The sequence below is a fragment of the Adiantum capillus-veneris genome, chromosome 23 (genome assembly GCF_014529385.1).
Source record: "Adiantum capillus-veneris isolate H3 chromosome 23, ASM1452938v2, whole genome shotgun sequence".
NCBI classification, from domain to species: domain Eukaryota; kingdom Viridiplantae; phylum Streptophyta; class Polypodiopsida; order Polypodiales; family Pteridaceae; genus Adiantum; species Adiantum capillus-veneris.
The window spans coordinates 56,216,022-56,233,493 of record NC_140953.1 but is presented as its reverse complement, the minus strand read 5'-3'; positions in this window follow the sequence as shown (position 1 = coordinate 56,233,493).

Genomic DNA, 17,472 nt, shown 5'->3' with positions numbered 1-17,472 from the left:
AGAGCTAGCTGTTCATGGTGGAATGGGCCCCTTGGATTTCCCCTTGGACATCTTTGGGTGCCCTAATTGATAATTAAAAAAATCTAAAACATTGCCTTGGTGTAGAGCAGTGGTGGCGAAGGAAACAACGAGGGGAAAAATGTGCTCCTAACAAGAGCAAAATTTCTCTATCTAGTCGGGGTGAATCTACGAAGCCCAACCTCAATCACACCATGCACGTCGTCTCACTACCCCTTGTGTGTGTGAAAGCAGATCTCCCATGTATCCAGAGTCAAGAAGCAACCTTCTTCTTTGACTTCAACTTGGCCAAGAGTATATGCATGCATCATGAAACTTCCAGGCCCTCATTCCCACCTCCTCAGTTTGTTGTTCTCTCCTATCTCTTCCTTCTTCCTCAAAGCCAGGGTTAGAGAACCCCTGAGCGTTGATATCAATGTAAGAACATGGAATTTTAAAATTATTTTTAGAATTAGGGTTGCAAGAAAACACAAATAGCTTAGAGAGACGAAGGAAGATCAAGGCACACAACCAAGAGTATATTACTTATTATGCGATGGAATGATAAGATAGACCTAGTGTGATGGGTGTATATACAATGGACGAGGGAAACGACCTCCTAGCGAGGGAAAAAATTCCTCGGCGATCCTAAGTGTATTCACACACATCACTACCACAATATGTATATGGTGCTAATCTCCCCTAGGAGTGATGTGGTGAACAACAGCTAGCACATAGAGTATAGGAAAGTGACATGCCATGAGGATATGATCAGTCCACAAAGGGTCAAAGCTTTGCGAAAAGCTTCAAACTTATGATGAGACAATGCCTTTGTGAAAATATATGCAAGGTTGTCATGTGTTGGCACATAAGCGAAGCTAATATCTCTTGCTGAGAGCCTCTCCCTGACATAGTGTTCATACACCTCAATGTGCTTTGTGTGACCATCAAAAATTGTGTTCCTGACAACTGCCAATGCGCTCTGAGTGTCAGTGTAGATAGTGTTGGAAGTGTCATGTCCAACACCCCAAATAAGCCCATAAGACGTTGATAGAAGTTTTTTGGTTTGAAGTTTGCCGGCTCATGTATATGTGGTGTGCTCGATTTTTCCATTTTTGAGTGTGCTACAGTTGATTGGTACAGTGCTGGGCAATGCCAATTTTTAATATGTGCTCTTGGCTATGGTTCTATCCTAGCATCTTGTGAGTATTTGTGATCAAACGAACTAGCTTCATGTAAGTTTCTTCCTGTGTGCACAACTTGCAAGGATAGCCAATTTTAATGGCATCTCTTCTAGTACACCGTATGATTTTGGACATCTTTGGTTTCGGTATGTCGCATCAGCGAGTTCCACCCATGATGGTGAGCCTGCAAATTGCTATTGTGATTCCATGAGATTGCAGTTATGGCTAAGGTCGGATGCTCTGTAGTGGTGAGGAGGGAAAGGCCTTGAAGCTCCAAACCTCGAAAGGGGGAGGGCAGTGAGAACCCACCCTTGACTGGAATGTAATGTACCTAAAAAATCACCGAAATAGAAGATCATTACTGACGCCTCCAAAAATCTCGGAGCATAGGATAAATGAAATGAAAAAACCCTTAATGAAAGATGGTTCTTTTGCTACTCTTGCTTGCCACTTACAATCTTAGCTACATAAGGCTCTCATACCATGTAAAAGATAGAGGAGAGCATAAGCTCTTGCAAGAGCACATGCACACATCAAGAGAGCGTGTACACAGAGATGGACACTCCAATGTTCTTCTTCTTCTTCTTCTTCTTCTTCTCACTACTCAAAATAATTAGAGAAGTTTCCCAACATAAGAAGGAAAAACAACATAAGATAGTGGTTATGCACAATAAGAACGTGGGACCACCAGTGAGTGAGTTGGCATATAAGTTTCCCATAACTTTGAGGCTAGGAGATGCTAAGTATGCAAACCATGTTGAAGCATTAATTGAGTTGTTCACAGTGCTCAATCAAAACAAGAATCAGAGACGTTTTTATTGGTCAACATGTTTTCACAATGGAAGGGCGGTAGATGCAACACTAGAACTCAGAAATGAATAGTGTAGTGAGAATTAGAGTTATCAAAATCGGCGGGGGGGAAGGGGGGGGGGGGCGTGATATAATTGCTGCCTCATGCAAGTGCATGGTCAAAAGTATGTGTGAGGTGTGGGAATAGACTTGTATGCGAATGAGATACAAGCCGTGGACAACGTCAAAGTCGCATCCTCCACGTGGAGGATGGCTGCTGGAGGGGTCTTCCATATAACCCCATCATCTGTGAAGTGCAGAAGATCATCCGAAGCTCAATATTGCTCTGCTTAGATTTTTCTACATACACCCACGCACTCAGCTCTCTCTTGCTCTCTCTCTCTCTCTCTCTCTCTCTCTCTCTCTCTCTCTCTTTCTCTCTCTCTCTTTGTCTCTCTCTCTCTCCAAACAATGTCCATAGCCCACTAGTGCACATTGCCTCATATTTCGACATTCTTATGGAATTGACACATTGCCTCCTCTTGCCAACACTAACCCTTTTGACTTGGTCCCATACAATACGCTCATGAAAGATAGTGCACACAAAAATCTACAACATCTTGTGTAAAAACATGTCCCATAAGATTCTATCCATCTATAGTTCACACATGTTGTAGCACACATGACCCCTTATAAAGAGAAAGCTGGACAAGAAATGACAAATGCACACTCAAAATACAAATGATCTTCATACGAAGGAAGCTGGAAATTCTTCTCGAACCCTCGCTAGACTCGACCCTTTTATGTCATGGGACTCTTCTCCAAGAAAGTTTCTATAATTACTCAAAGGGATGCACTTTGAGTTATTGCGCATGCTACCCAATAAGCTAGCATTTTGTGCTCTTAGGAGAGGGTTCGTGATTCAATAACTTGCTAATGAAGGGTTTGATCTGACCCATCATCGCTAGAACATACGCTCTCCATGAGTAGTATGGGCGAGGCATATCCTCACTTCCACATCACCTCTTTGAACCTCTTTGACAAAAGCCACAACTCTCCACTTTTGAATTTTAAGACCATAAGCTTGAGGTACTGCCTAATGAGAATAGGTTAAAACATCACTGCCTTGCTTGCCCACAAAGGTTCCCTTGGGTTCTTGCCTTTTCCACCGTTGATTCTTTGTGGGAGGCACCAAAACTTGATCTAATATTAAGAAGAAAGCATTCTTACCTATACTAAATTGCCTCTTTATAGATCTACACTCATATAGTCTAGATTAATTTCCCACACTCAACTCTCTTAATGTAGAATTATCATTAGATAATTTGCAGAATTGTACCTAACTCTTAGGTATACATCTCAAGGTTACAGAAAGAAGGAAGCCATGAAGGCCTCTGTTCAATGTGTATTAGCTCTATGTGTGTATTTTAAAGCACCCTTCCTATTTCTCATAAACATTTTCCCCTCTATCTCTCCTCCCACTCCATCCAATAGCACTATTGTTGTAAACTACTCTTCAAGTTTGTCACCCTCATTCAAATATCTTTGGACTTCTATAGCACAAAGTTCAGCATGCATTTTGAAAATAGCATCTATTGTTTTGTCCATATCATCGACCCAATGAAACCAATCATATGCAACACCAAGAGATTGCACTTCACTATGCACCCCCTGTGAATAAGCATCATCAATTTCATAATCATTTTGCCAAAGTGTGAGTATGTGTCACAAATTCTAGATAAAGAAGGAGTCACCCCCTCTAAATCATCACTTTTCAAATCAGCAAGCACATACTCTTCCACGTCTAAGCCCTCAAAATCTAGTGTATCCAAACCCTGTAAATTTGGTATACCGAAGTCCATGGTCCTACGGCTCTCAACAGCAGCCTTGCTTTGACCTATAACATTTGCATCATTAGTCAACTGTAGGGTAGAATGGGTACCACAAAGATTTTGCTCTTTTTTCTGAGTCAGTAGCAAAAGCATTAGTTGTAAACAAATTGTCATGCATGTCTACTTGATTATGGTTGCACTCATACACCTACACAATTTCATCATGAGCTTCAACCATTTCATCCTTCTGATCCCTTGAAACCTTTTCCTCATGTATTGCATGTATAGACTCTTTGCAAAGCTCACCTTGTGTATCTTGAGGCTGCATAGCCTCATCCTCAAAGATTTTTACTTCAAAAAATGCATTTACAAAACCCCACTTTTCATACACAACTTTAATTATATCTTCATTGTTATCCTGTAAGAAAGTGGAATCATGTAGACGACACTCATAAATCACAGCTTCTAATTTTGATCGTACTTGTTCTCAAATATCTTGCATCATGCTCATCACTTACTTGTACAATATCTTCTTTGAAAAATTCCCAGTTGTCGTCTCGCAAGCTTTGGTAAGCTCTTAAATTTTCTCCTTGAAATCTAAACTCACTAAGTACTCAAAGGCTCTAACCATTAACTCATTTGGTATCCCTCTTGACTTGGTTTCCAACCATAGCATTCTAGGTAGCTCTTTGGATCATAACCTTCAAAGACACGCTTCTGGTTGTATAGTGCATCTAATGATGCATACAAAGATTCACTCATTTGCTTCTTTGGCTTCATGGCCTCCACTTAAAGCGAAGATCCTTGGACCAATTGAAGCATCTTCAAAAAATCTGGAACTACTGCAATCAATTTCATCATCTGTTCTAGATTCTCCATTGGCACCTTTCACCCCTGCTTGTTTCACATCAAGTTCACCAAGAATTTCGGGGGATGTGTGTTTGAAACGTGAGCCAAGAAGGCATTTGTGAGAGGTTTGAGTGAGAGAGAATAGTAGACACAAAAAGTTCTGGCAATCATCGTAATCATCAGTAAACTAAGTAAAGATTTAGGTACAGCTTAATTGATAGCCAAGATTGGCTATTAATAGCAATGTCACTTGGATTAAATGAGAACTAGGAGTTTAAGCCCCCTTTACAAGATTACGCAAGCCATTAATGGATCCATGACTTATCAACATGATTAACATTATTCAAGCTAATGACAGTGATGGATCTTCCCTCCATGTTGTTGTCCTTGCTTCAATTTCCTCAAGAAATGTGCAGCCTGATGTCTTTGTATCTTCCAAAATTGAGCAAGAGTCACCGCTCCTCATACCATAAAAGAACATCTCCTCCCTTGGTGTCTTTACTTTTGATCCCTATGTACTCATCGGTCTTCTTCCCTTTCCAATTCTCCATTCACTCTTTTGATGGAGAGAGAGAACATGAGCTTAGTTGAGAGAGATCGAGAGAGGTTCCATGGCTTTACCTCCTCTCGTTGAACTTGCTCATCAAACCTTCTTGCTTATCCTCCTTCTTGTCTCATGATTGGCAAGCCTCAGATTTTACACTCTTGCTTTCTTAGTCGAGATGAAGAGAGAGCATGGTCGAGAGAGAGAGAGAGAGAGAGAGAGAGAGAGAGAGAGAGAGAGAGAGAGAGAGAGAGAGAGAGAGAGAGAGAGAGAGAGAGAGAGAGATCAAAGGAGATTCCCCCTTCACCTCTTTCCCCTTTTTCTTTTTCATGGTTTCCCATAGTCAAGCGCTAAGGAGCTTGAGAGGGTGAGCCGCTTCTCCTTAGCTTGCATAGAGAGAGAGAGAGAGAGAGAGAGAGAGAGAGAGAGAGAGAGAGAGAGAGAGAGAGAGAGAGAGAGAGAGAGAGAGAGAGAGAGAGAGAGAGAGAGAGAGAGAGAGAGATTGAGTGATTAGAGTCAATCCCCTACTCACACAGGTCCTCGATGCCTCTCCTTCATGTTTTTCTTCCCCTTATTGCATCGCCAAAAGCCCTTTTCTTAAAATACCCTCCACCCCCCTGCTCTCCCTCCTAAGCAACGATGGTGCCATCGTTGCAAGGCCATGGGAAGTGGGGTGATGATGTGGAAAGCCAAGGGTTTACTGCACCAAGTTTGCCAAGAGTAGTACCAAACAGCGGTGCCTCGTGATGCTGATCACTTTTCACTTCATGTTCAAGATCAATCGAGCACTTCCTAGCGCACCCTCAACTCTTTCATTCCCCTCTCTCAGCATTGCTCGTTGCGTGCGCCATCACCAACCTTTATTTTTCCTCCTCTTGACACACATTATTCATTAACCCCTTTGGTGGGTGGCGATTAACTTTGGCCTTGGACGGCCATGCTCCTTTCTTCTCATATGGGTGACTACCACACCTCCCAACGGGAATCACCTTGGACATATATATCGACCAAGGCATTGCCTCACATAATTTTCATCTTCAAAAACCATTGACTGACAATATTGTCGTGAATTATTTTCCCCATCTCATTGCCGTGTTAAGCTTGTACTCAATGAATGCATTCCAAGTGATGACTTCCCAAAAAGAGAGCCCCTCAAGAACTTTATGTGCTTTCGTAAAAGAAATATATGTCGGTTAAAGCATTGACAAGCATCCACCACATTGGCTCAAATGTCAACCATCTATGTGTCAAACACAACATCTTTCTTTGATAGACGTCTTTTTGCACTAAAGGCTCATCAATAACTTTATGTGCTTTAGTTAGAGTGTCACATTTAACATACATAATAACCAGCTTTGTCAACCACATCTTTTTTCACATACCAATCGAGTCATACTAACGCACAATTTTTGGCTTGCATATCCACTAAACCAATGTCGAGCTTAGGTTTAAGTGCATGCACTCTAACTTCCCCTGATCATAGATGTCCAAAACTGTAAGGAAAACTATTTTGGCCCTAAATCGAGCATTAAAAACCGGATTTCATCCCTGTAAAGCACATGTTGTAGCCCATGCCAAGCAATAGCAATTGGACCCTGTTAAACTCATTCATCTTCCCTGATACAAATCCCAGGATAGGACCAAGCAATAGCAGAATCGACCCCCTGAAAATCTTGTACTGCCAATATCTTTCTCATCTAGACTCTAATTGATAAGTTGTAAAGATAGGCATGCTGAGCTCTTTGAGCAATGTAGTTCTAAGACCATAAACTTCCCACTTGCACAACTTCAAACATCTCACTTTTAGCATTAAGACATAGTTTCTGGTCCTTTTAATCCGCATGTGGCATACATTTAGCATTAAACTTGCTTTTTACCAAGTCCTTATCACTGCTCAATAAACACATATGCTTCAATGAATCTTAACCTGCATTCCTTTTCTCTTTTTCTTATCATGGATGCGGAGCATAACCTTAGCGGATTCCAAAAACATAACTATAACCAAATTCTCAAACCGTAAGCATAACCTTAGCGGATTCCAAAAACATAACTATAACCAAATTCTCATGCCATAACCATCACCTTGAGCGGATTCCAAAACCATAACCATAACTGAGTTGTCAAACCATGACCATAACCTTGAGTGGATCCCAAAACCATAATCATAACCTTAAGCAAACTCCAAAATTATAACCATAACCAAATTCTCAAATGGTAATCATAACCTTAAGAGGATTCCAAAATCATAACCATAAGCAAATTCTCAAACCATAACCATTACATGATTTCAAAGCCATAACCATAACCAAATTCAAAACCTTAACAAAAACCATAACATGATTAAAACCACAACAATGCTCATAATCATAATCAAAACCAAAACTGAACATATATGAATATATCTACAATCATGGTTGGCGTCTAAGTATACATATACCAAAAGCATAAACATAAATAGCTATACATCAACGATACTAGATGAAAACATATTCATAAAGCATACTCATCAAGGTAATGCTCCCAATTGAACGCCTCTCCCTGATCTTGAAGATGACAGAGAAGAGTTGAAAGTCCATGCTTGAATCCATATTCCCCTTCTCTATCTGTAGGAGGACGCTTCATGGAAAGTTCTTGTAAACACGTAATTATAAGATAAATGTATGTACATATTGTATTTAATTAGTGTACAACACTTACAAACTCATGTCAAAGTGTCTTGTAGCCTCCACTCCTGAATTGAGAAGTTTATATAGACTCCAAACATGCTCTGGTTGCATCTCACTGGTGTTGTTGGTGGACGCTCATGCACCTCTCGCACGATCCTTGCCCACTCCTCTACGTCCAACCACGTTGGATTTGGCTCATTATTCTTGTATTTGTCTCGTACCTTAGATCAACAATGTGACATCATCGCAATAGCCACGCCCAAGATTCAATCATTAAAGACTAGATCATATCCATCTGCTAGCATGTACTTTCTATGAATGGCATCAATGATGTAATTCTTTCTCTCATGATTCGGAGCATCCCAATGCTCCATCATAAAGTGCCCAAACTCCATCATACAAAGCTGGCAAACCCTCTGTCACATGGCTTTTCTGGCCCTAACCATAACTAGTGCCCGATCCGTGGTCTCTTACACCCTGCTAGTATAAAACTCATGTGATCCCCAAGTTTTATGTGGTGTACTCACAATAATGTACTATCTACTAAAGAGAGAGGTGCACTCTCTCTCAATGATGTGGATGCATTGGTAGCACCACTACCACTATCACAACACCCACCACCACCACCTAACCGATGAGACCTGCATTGTCTCAAAAAAGAATGAGAGAGTGCAGTCTCTGATGTAGCTTGAAATTTTGGTGTAACTACGATGCTCGTCAAAGGTGTGGTGTAATAGAAATGGCCTATGAGCTTTAAAAATAGAGAAATTAAGAGAATTAGAGTGAGAATTTTTGTGAGGCTACTTTAAGAACATAGAGGGTGAACTTAATTAACAATAGCACGATAACCATTATACTTAATTAACATGGCATGAACAATAATTTTGCAAGAGAGAGAGTTAGAGAACTTGACAACAACTGAGGACCGGATTTATATGGAGCCGGTCCCCCCTCCAATAGGCTTTTGTATTATAGATTCTCCTGTGCATCAAGAAAGACTTGGTACAATACAATCATTGTGTTCCTTGTGACCTAGGTGATGCAATGAAAATGGGAAATGTAATGCATCACAAGCATATCATAACCCTTTGTAAAAGAATTAACCATACCCAGCCTCAGTCCCAAGGCCTCAAATACGTTCAAAGGTGGAGAGAGATAGCAGAGAATGAGGGTAGGGAAGAGGAACAAGAAGCATTCATAGGAGAAAGAAATAGTTTCTCACTTATCATCACTCTTCTTGCTTAGCATACATAATAGCATAGTAATGAAGATAGAGAAGATGGAAATATTAAGCATTGGAGAATGGATCTTGGTTGGATTTGCATTCCATAGCCAAGAGTGTTGGTGTAGGCTCTCAACTTCTCAACAAGCTTGGAGAAGGAGATGGAGCTCTTACACTTTGCACTTCACACAATGAGGGTGTGTTTATGTGTATGTGTGGGATAGTCTACCCCCCAAGCTATCCCCCTCCTTACTTTGGTTAACCCCCTCTTCTAGCTCATGGTGGAAGCTCATTGGACCCCTTCAAGCCCTGGACAATCACATGTAGAGTGCATATCAAGCAAGCATTCTAGCCTTGGAGCAAGTGTCCCACTTTCCCCTTTGAGAGAGAGGACTTGATAAATGCATATACAATTAATTAAATTAGCTAAAATATCATTAGAATCCTTGAGAAAGGAAAATAAATAGGCTTTAGGCACATCATGAGGGTGACCCAGCTAGGGGCTTGACATGTGTCCCATTTGCCTCTTTGAGTAAGGGGTGTCCCTTAGGTTTAGGAGGATTTAGTCAACACAACCCCCCTACACTTGGGGCTCTCCCCCTACTTTGTAGGCTCAAGCTTGACATTTTGGAACACTTTAATCCCCTCTAGCACCTTAGTCATGAAGCACTTCAAGCACCTTAGTCAGCAAGCACGACAAGCACCTCAAGTACCTTAGCCAGCAAGCACGGGAAGCACCTCATGCTTGGGATGGGTTTCCACCTCAAGCACAGCCCTAGCTTGCCTATGGTCTAAGTACTTTTCACACTAACCTTTGGAAGTCTTTAATGAAGATAACCCTAAGGTCTTTAAGCTCCGTTGGGTAGCATTTCTCTTTGACAAACCATCTTTCATTTGGACCCCTTTAACCTTTTCCCCATATTGAGATAGATCCATAAGCACATGTTTATATTCTAACCCTTGTTCCCATTTATTCTCCCACATTAAATGATCAAATTAATATGAGAAAATCATTTGGGTTGGTTAGATATTAGATTGTATGACATTACCTCTCTCTCTTGAAATCATAATCGTCCTCGACTATGAGATAGAAGAGATAAAGCCTTAGTCATTAGTCAATGTTTCTTAGCGGATAGAGGATTTATTTTTACACTACAACATCATTCCAAGATGGATGACTAATCCATTTGGTGCTTGGGAGATGTAGCTGCCGCAAGCATGTCTGCTCTTTAGTCCATTTCATTCTCCCAAAGTAGAGTGACAAATTCTACTTGGTGTTTGAGAGACGTTATCATCACCATGGAATGGAAAACATACCTTGACCCCACATTAGATCAATAACGAGATGTTCATGCAGCAGGTTGTTAGAGCCTGGCGCAACTCCCTGCCTTCTTCATACTCATGGAGTAATGATGCTAAGCATGCATAGTATTGAAATTTGTGCACAATAAAAAGAGAATTAGTCTTATATAGCAAAAACATTGATCATTTAAAAGAAACATGTACATTTTCTTACTAGCATTGTAAGCATTGACAAGGTTCATACTATTCTTAAGCTGTATTCCTTGCATTCATCTAGTATCTTCAAAAGGATAATTTTTTACCTTAATAAAATATACTCAAATAATCTTACCATGTTGTAGTACCTTGTCTCCATGCCGAAGGATAGCTTCGAGTTGTAGCACCTCTTCTTGGTCTTCGATTTCTGGAGGGTCTTCAATAATTGGTTCACTTGGTGTCTCTCCTTTGTAGGTCTTAAGTAGGCTTACATGAAAAGCATTGTGTATGAGCCAATGGTTGGACAGCTTGAGTTGATAATCCATTTCATTGATTGGCTTCAAGATCTAAAAAGGACCATAGTATCTTTTTTCTAGTTTACCATAATATTTTTGATGGCATGTAGGATTTTTGCATGTCATTTGCCTCAATCGAGCCTTGAGAGACTTAAGTAGGACCCAATCATTTTCTTTGAATACTAAGGCACTTCTATGCTTGTCAGCAACAACTTTTTACCTTTTTTGAGAGATGGATATAGCCTCCTTAATCTTTTGAAATGATTCTGTAGGTCATAGCTATACTCATCGACAGTGAATATCTTCCCATGTACTTTAAGTAGCAAGGGACTTTTATGTCTTCCCTCTATGATTTCAAAAGGTGATTTTCTTGTAGAAGTATGGAAAATATTATTGTATGCATAATCTACAAGGGGTAAGTACTTCTCCCATTGTGAGCGTTGATCTACTTTTGTAACATAAGTCTTTAGTAGATCGAGTATCATAATATTGGCTATCTCACTTTGGCCATCTGTTAGGCCGAAGAGAAATTCAATCTTGTACCTAGAGTTTCAAAGAGACCTTTCCAAAAATTAATAGTCATTTTAGGATCTCTATTTGATACAATGTATGTTGGCAATCCATGGTGTTTGGAAATCTCAGATATGAAGAGAGTTTCCATTTGGTGTGCCTTAATAGTCTTTTTGACAGGAATAAAGTGTGATTGCTTGCTAAACGTGTCGAGTATTGTCCATATTCCTATATTCCCATGGATAGACTTTAGTAATCCAAAGATAGAATCCATGGATATACTCTCCCATGGTGAATTAGGGATTGGCAATGGCTGGAGTAATCTAGGTTGCTTCCCCTATTCATACTTAGTCTTTTGGCGTACCACGCATTTTGAAACATACTCTTGTATGTACACTTTCATGGTAGTCATATAGAAGTACTTCTCTACTCCTCAAAGAGTAGGTTGAACGTCTCTATGCCCCGCATAGGGAGGAGCATGGGATTCATACACGACATTCTCACGAAGGGAGTGGGTAGCACATAGCCTATTGCCATGGAGAAGATAACCATCCTGCAAGGTGAATGATTCTTCTTTCTTCCCCGATGCAAGGATTGAAATTATGTCTTTAAATTAAGGGTCAGTAGCATCCTCATATATCATAGAAGATAGGTCATTGTGAGTTTCTATAGACACCGCATTAGCTCTAGGTTGTCGTGAAAGTGCACTAGCCACTTGATTGTGCTTACAAGAAATGTGAGCAATATGAAAATAAAATTGCGAAATAAAATTTTCCCACCTCATTTCTTCGTCGGAAATCTTGGTTTGCGTCATGAAGTACTTGAGACTTTGGTGGTCTGTTTGCAAAATAAATGGAGTCCCTAGTAGATAGTGCTTCCATGTGTCTAGGGCATGTAGAATAGCTAAAAGATATTTTTTGTATATGCCCAAGACTTGTTCATCGGCATTGAGCCTTTGACTCTCATATGCTATGGCATGCTCTTCTTGAAGAAAAACTACTCCAAGGAAATCACCACAAGCATCACATTGGACCACAAATGGCTTTGAGAGATCTAGAAGCATAAGGATTAGTTGAGAGGTAAGCTTCTCTTTGAGCTTGTCAAAAGAATTTTTCTCCTTAGCAGTCCATGTGGGTAGTTAACGTTCTTCTTTGTTAAGTCATGCAATGATCCCGCTATTTGAGAGAATTTGGCTATGAAGAATCTATAGTAAGAACACATACCAATAAATATTCTTAGCTCATGTAGATTCCTTGGATTATGCCATTCTTTTACACCTCCGACTTTGATGGATCCATACAGATACCATCTTGAGAGATAATATGACCTAAGTATTGGATCTCTTGAAAGAAAAGTTCTCTATTCTTTTGATTGATAAAAAGCATATTCTCCCTCAAAGCTTGAAAAATCACCTGGAGATGTTGCTTATGTTCCTCCAAGGATTTGGAGTAGATGATAATGGCATCAAAGAACACTCCATTGAATTTGCGGTAGGGTCTAAATATTTTCTCCATTAAATGATTGAACGTGGCAGTTGCATTAGTCAAGCCAGAAGGCATGACTAGATATTCCTGAAGACCAAACTTTGTAAGGAACGTGGTCTTTAGGATATCTTCATTCACTATCCTTATTTGATGGTAGGCACTTTTAAGGTCAATCCTACTGAAGTAGGTAGAGCCTTGTAGCTTATCAAATAGATCTTCTACTCGCGGAGAGGAAATTGATAGTGATATGGTTTAGTGCTCGATAGTCCACACACATGCGGAATGTACCATCTTTCTTTTACACTAAAAAGACTAGAGAACAAAAGGGAGAGGAGCTAGGCCTCACCATACCTTTGTCTACCAGTTCGTGTACTTGCCTCATGATGTCCTCTTGTTGAGCTTGGGAAACTCAATAAGGAGGCTTGTTAGGCGGTGAGCTTCTTGATAGGAGCTCAGTTCAATGACAATCATCCCCTCCTTTTGGATATAATTCCATAGGGATATCATCGATGAACACATCTTGGAATCCATTTAGAAAATTAGACAAGTTTAACTCTTCTTGATTCCTACTATTTACATTTGATGAAACATTAGGATCTTTTAGGGACTCTTTGACAAAAACGATGTACGCAAAAACTGATCTTTTCATTGATTTATCAAAAGCAAGAAAATTTACAAATGGTATAGTACAACCGACTCACTAACATCTATATACATGCTCTTTTCCCTGTAGGTGAAGTAGATTCTCCTTTCAAGGAACTTCATGTTGGCAGCCATGCGGTTGAACCATGATGCCCCTAGGATAACATCCTCATGTTGGAGAGGAGAGATGAAAAAGTCTTCTTTGTCGATGTAGCATTGGACATGAAGCCTCAACTTCCCAATCAAGGGAGTAACAGAGGCTTGTTGTCCCTTGAAAGCTCCATCAGCACAGTTACAGTATTTCCCATCTCGAAAGCTTGAATGCCCAACTTAGTGTCCAACTCCGGATATGAAGTTGTGAGTAGATCCAGAGTCAAACAAGATGAAGGAATCATGCTCCCTTACCTTTCCCCAAGCATAGGAGAGAGGTGATCTTTTGCAATGAGCATCCTCTTTTGGAGTTTTGATCATGGAAGCTCTAGGAGTCTCATTGCGGGCATTTCTCTTGGGGTAAGAACGATAGACATGTCCTTGCTCCCCACACTTCAAACATTTGTGGTCCTTACAAAAAGCATCAAGCTCTTTGGGGATCTTTCCTCCCTCTTTGAACTTCTTGAGCTTTTGGGAACTTGGCCATAGAGGGTAAGATTTGGGATGTCCTCTCCTCTTATATTCTCTTGGAGAATAGCTATTGCTTTCGTCGGAAGAGGAGGAAGGTGAAAAAGAAGGAGAAGAGGGTGGCCTCATTCTTGCATTTTTCTTCCTTTGTTTCTTCTCTTCCCTTTTGGAGTGACTACGAGAAGGACTATGGGTTGTTGACCGTTTCCTCTTGAGAGGAGTTGGAGACCGTCTAGACCGTCATCTTTGTGGAGCCTCATCTTTCGAGGAACTGCGGGATTCACTTCTTTCCCGTTCTTTGGATCCCTCCTCTCTTAAGGGAGAGAGTATTATTTTGGGAGTCTCACTGAAGAGGCCTCCTAAGATCTCTCTCCTCTTGGACAGGAAGCGAAATCCCATAAGCGCGAAGTCATTGAGTAACTTTGGCTTGAAAATCATGGTAGCCCATAGCTTGCTGCAACCTAGTAACAAGATAATTAACAAACATGGGGGCATCTTCCTTAGCACTTTCATGTGCAAAATCAAATTTATTAATGTTCATTCTACTCTCTTGGTTATTGTCAGCCATGCTAATTAAACTTATGTACAGAATCACTTTGTGCTTTGGTACCCTCAAAAACCTTACTAACTACTCTTCTTTACCTTTGAAAATTAGTTCTCAAGCAACCACACCCATGGTTTAGACATTGTTGATTGCAAAGACTAGTGCAGAGGGTCCAACATTGCTCAGTTGATTATGGTTCTTGTTGAGCTTGCTCATAGCTCAATAATGGTTAAGTATAAGGCTAGCCCCAAGAGACTCCATTATTAAGACTATAATTTGTAAAAAATGAGGATTCAAGAGAGCTACACAAGACAAGCACAAAGCACACAGAGATGGAAAGCTTCTTCTTCTTTGCACTGAAAAGAGAGTACAAAATGGCTAAGTGCTAAACCTGAAAAGTAGCACATATGTACATGCGGTCACTAAGTGTGAACTCGCTAGAAGTGTACTAGGCTGGCACTATAAGTGTAGTCCAGCTGTTGAATCACTGGCAGAGATCCTCCGTGTCGGTCACCTAATGCGCCAGTGAATAAATGTCATAAGCAGCCAAGACCCGTAGTGGATGCCAGCTCAAGATGTAGAGCTCGACATCTCAACACCCCCCCTGGAGCTATGCATGTCACAGAGTCCAAGCATAGTCCGAAAACGTCGAAGATTCTTAGCTCCGAGGGCCTTGGTAAAGATATCCGCTATCTTCTCCTCTGTGCTAACGTAGACCAACTCGATGTCGCCCGTCAACACTCGCTCTCGAACGTAGTGGTAATGGACCTCTATGTGCTTGGTCCTGGCATGGAACACTGGGTTCCTAGCCAACTGCATGCTGTTGAGGTTGTCACAATGGATGACAATCTGCTGGTCCACCTGCACTCCCAAGTCCTCAAGTAATGTGCGTAGCCAAGCTACCTCGCACGCCGCAACTACTGCACCTCTGCAATCGGCCTTTGTGCTCGATAAAGCAACCGTAGGCTGCTTTTTGCTGCTCCAAGTAACAACAGCACTGCCAAAAGAGAACATGAAGCCACTCGTAGATCTCCTATCAACAATGCTACCTGACCAATCTGCATCTGTATACCCATACAATGCTAATGGCACATGTGATGCATAGAACAATGTGTAGTCAAGAGTCCCTTGCACATACCGAAGTGTGCGTCGTACTCCATCCAAATGTGGCTTCCTCGGAAGATGCATGAACTGACTCTCCAAGCCTACTGTGTAGCTCAAGTCTGGCCTCGTGATAGTCAAGTAGATTAGACTACCCACAATCTTCGTGTACATCTTGACATTCTCAACAACATCACCCTTCTCTGCACTCAGCTTTGCATTCACATCCAAGGGAATAGAAATTGGCTTACAATCAGCCATACCATACTTTGACAACATGTCCAAAGCATAATGTTGAAAGGTCATCCTTTCAACAACGCTTCCACAAAGATTCCATAAAGATTCCTCAAATATTCTCTAAAGATTTCAAATAAAGATGTTGATGAAGTGATGAAGACGAAGATGGATGTTGTAATGTGAAGATACAAGCTCATGAACATCATCGAATATCCCGTTATTATTATTTTGAGCCATTACGGCCACTTTTGTAATGTTTACGGGAACTTCATATTTTAAGTTAGCAATTGTATTTTGGCCACAGATGCTTGTTGGATGAGCAAAGCCAGCTCACAGTGTTGTAATTAAGCTCTGTAGAAGCCTAGGGAAAAATCAGGTCATTTTGGTCGGACATTAGGTTTTCTAATGCTTAGTATATAAGCCAAAACCTAAAGCTTTGTAAAGAGACTTCTAATAAATCTGATCTTTTTTGTCGTTGGGAGACTGCGAGAGAGTGAGAGTGTGTGTGTGTGTGCTACATGAGCTATGGTGGTCGGAATCACAAACGGAGAGCTACTTTTGGAGTTTCGGTGAGTAATTGTTGTCCGTTTTTGCATTTCAGCATATCCACGCGATCAGAGCGAGTAGAGCTACACATTAGGCACTTTAGTTTTCGGAAACGTCGACCTGCAAAAACCGGCCAGACATCCTACGCGTTTTCTGCATGGAGGGTATTGAGTAGGTTCTTTTGGTCACGAACCTTAGGGAGAGTGGCCTATTGGTGTTGATAGGATATCCCTCAAGTTTCGTAACGTTTTGAGAATGTCTAATGGGCTTTTGGCTTGCGGTAGCATCATAGGAGACTCTCACATTCACAGAACCCATGGCATGTAGAGTTGATATCTCTGTAGGAAGTAGTCATTAGTCGGTCGAGTAGAGGTTGACACCCTTTTCTTGCTTCCATGCACTTGCGAGTCGAGCTTCATCCTCAGTTGACATTATATGTTAGGTGAGTTCTCGCTATGCTGACATCCGTCACGGCGTATCCTTCCAACATTGGTGCCGTTGCCGGGGACGAGAGCCCTAAGTAGGTGACCGAGACTAGTCCTTGAGGATAGAGGTCCCGCTAGCTTGCCAGAGTACTATTTTACATTTAGATAGGATCAGAGGGTGGTGGACTCTCTAGGTCTTAGGAGGAGTCTAGGAAGCGTGTGTCTGGCTTGGATCTTCCGTCTTAGGTAGTATTAGGTAGTAGTAGGTTGTGGTGTAGAGAGTAGGAGTTGGAGTGGTAGATGTGGTGGTAGGTTGACTTGAGAGTCCGTGTGAGGCCAAGAAGCAACCAAGACATCAAAATCACCATCTCACATTGATGAGTAGGAGTAGGGTAAGTAGGATATCTTGATTGTTGATCTAGAGTACTTTATGCATGTCTTATTTGCTGTTAGGCTCATCAGAGAAGTGGGAAACACTAAGTAGGAAAG